Raw genomic sequence first — 2,556 nt, forward strand, 5'->3', positions numbered from 1 at the left:
TTTAAGAGCGGGCGTGGTGGCGCACACCTTTAATCCCAGCACTCGGGAGGCAGAGGCAGGCGGATCGCTGTGAGTTCGAGCCAGCCTGGTCTACAAAGTGAGCCCAGGATGACTAAGGCTACACAGAGAAACCCTGTCTCGAGAAACAAAACAAAACAAAACAAAACAAACAAACAAACAAACAAAAAAAGAGCGGAAGCCGCTGATCACAGCTTCCCACTGCCGGCTCAGAAGAAGCCCTCAGCAGCCTGAGCCTTCCGGAAGGTGACAGTGATAGAGTTGGCGGTGATGTCAGTCACGGTAACTTCACTTGAGGGGAGCGTGGGTGTCTAGCGAGGGGTCCATTGGGCAGGTCTGCGTCTGTCTCTTCCTCAGGGGTGCTGCTCCATAGACTCCCAGTCTCCGGTGGTCTGCAGGACATCTGGGCCAGGTGGCTCCTTCAGGAAAAGCACCTGTGATGGCTGTGAATCTCCAGATGGGGTCCACGTGGCGGGAACTTCATGCGTGAGAGTCCCCAGGTACCTGTGGGTCTTGTGTGGCTTGCGGAGCGGGGAGGGCAGGGAGGGCACCAAGGGGCCCCTGACCACCAGCTCCCCTGCTCTCGCCTCGATCACCCCTTCGGGGCTCCCAGTGCCAAGTAGGTGCATCAGAGAGAAGCAGAGCTCCTTCCTGCACTTGGCTTGTGGGAACTCCGCAGGTCCATGCTGTATAGCCAAGGCAGCAGAAGTAGCTCGGGGTTTGGACCTCTCTTCCTGTACCCTGATGCTCAGTGTCTCTCCTCTTTCTCCTTGTAGGCCTTTGGCAAGGCAGGGGTCCAGGATGTGTTCTTCCATTACCCATGTGTTGTTGTACTTAGGGGGCCATCCTTTCCACTTCACCAGACACTCGACTTTGCCCTGCACCTCAGCCGAGTGGAAGAAGGTGGCTGTCAGGAGCCTCCCAAAGTGTTGCAGGGAGAAAAGGGAAGCGGACCTTCTGTAGATCCAGGAGAGGAACTTTCTCTCATGCTTACAACCCGATCCAAGTTACTCTGAGATGAGCCCTTCAGCAAGCCTGTGCACAAAGATCGTCAAATGCAGCATTTTAACTAGTCCTTTTGTATGTTGATCTAGTCTTACTATAGTGTAGAACCTCCCCAACAGTACTTAACACATGTGGTGACAGTGGTGGGTCTCGTTTTTTCTTGGTCTGTTTGTCTTTAGGGAGAAAGCATTCAACACTTCCTCACTAAGTTTAACACTGTATGCTAAGTTTTCTTTAGTGCCTGCTCTAAGTTTGAGGAATTAGAATTTTCTTATTGCCAGCTTTTCGGAAGTTATTACAAATGTATTAACGGACATTGAATTTTACTAATTGCTTTCTTAGTCTATTGATATGTTGTCCTTGACAGTGTTCTTCTATTGCCATGGAGAGACACCATAACCACAGCAACTTTTATAAAAGAAAGCATTTAATTAGGAGTTGCTCACACGTTCAGAGGTTTAGTCCACCATTGTCGTGGCCAGGAGCATGATGGCATGGTGCTGGAGAGATAGCTGAGAGTTCTTTCTACATCTGGATCCAGAGGGAGCAGGAAGAGAGAGCCATTAGGCTGGCTCTCTGAAACCTCAAGGCCTGCCCCAGTCATGTGTTTCCTCTAATAAGGCCACATTTTCTAATACTTTCAAATAGTGCCACACTCCCTGGTGACTAAGTATTCAGAGCCTATAGAGGGCCATTCTCATTCAAACCACTGCATAATATTAATACATAATATTTATATTAATTTTTATTTATTATAATTTAAACCACTACCAAAATTTATTTATAAAATATTTATATTAATTTCATTTATTCTATTGATGTAGAAATATGTGGTTCAAATGTTAAACCAATAATGCATTCTGAGAAGAAACTCAGTGTTGATGTTTTCCTTGGTTACTATGTTATTGTTTTTGTTTTGCTAGCATTTCATTTTTAACCTGTAAGAGATACTACTCTGAAATTTTACTTTCTGTAATGTTTTTGTGGGGTTCTGCTACCAGGATTACAATAATTTCACGCTTGGACAATAGTTTAGTTGGCTTCAGAATACTAGGGTGGAAATAACTTTCTTTAAAGAGTTGAACTATTGCCTGCCTTTCTTGTAATATTCAGTGAGTTCTTGAGAAGAGTGAGGTGGCTGTGACACACTGCAGCTTTTAGTGTCCTCTGAGTTCTCACTGTTCTGGCCTTTGCTGTGGCTCAGTTTTCATGCAGCTTGCAGAGAGTGCAGCACTTTCAAGCTTGAGACTAAAACCTTTTGGTCGTGGGAAGTTTCCATGACTGGCATAATGGTGAGTTAAGCAATGACCCATCTTACCTTGCCAAGGAGGGACATGCCACGTGATGGAGCAGAAAAGACTTTCAAGATGTTGTAAGTTTGTGTATATTAAGATGGAAACAATACTCTGGATTGTATGAGTAGACCTGCTGTGGCAGGAGGGACACAGGAGGAGTCACAGTTACAAAAAAGGAGTATGGTGAAGACACAGATGTAAGGTAGATCTCTTTGAGGATTGGGAAAAGGCCATTAAC

General features: G+C 45.7%; 1 pseudogene across 1 annotated transcript; it reads right to left on the bottom strand.

Moving 5' to 3' along the window:
• Positions 1-227: 227 nt before the first annotated feature.
• LOC311590290 (chromobox protein homolog 7-like) lies at positions 228-2,336 on the bottom strand (annotated as a pseudogene). The gene is made up of 2 exons: positions 2,203-2,336; positions 228-975 (listed from the first exon to the last, which is right to left on the bottom strand). The product of its transcript is annotated as a chromobox protein homolog 7-like (transcript).
• Between the last annotated feature and the right edge of the window lie 220 nt (positions 2,337-2,556).

Source organism: Acomys minous (assembly GCF_964271855.1).
Source record: "Acomys minous genome assembly, chromosome: 19".
Lineage (NCBI taxonomy): Eukaryota > Metazoa > Chordata > Mammalia > Rodentia > Muridae > Acomys > Acomys minous.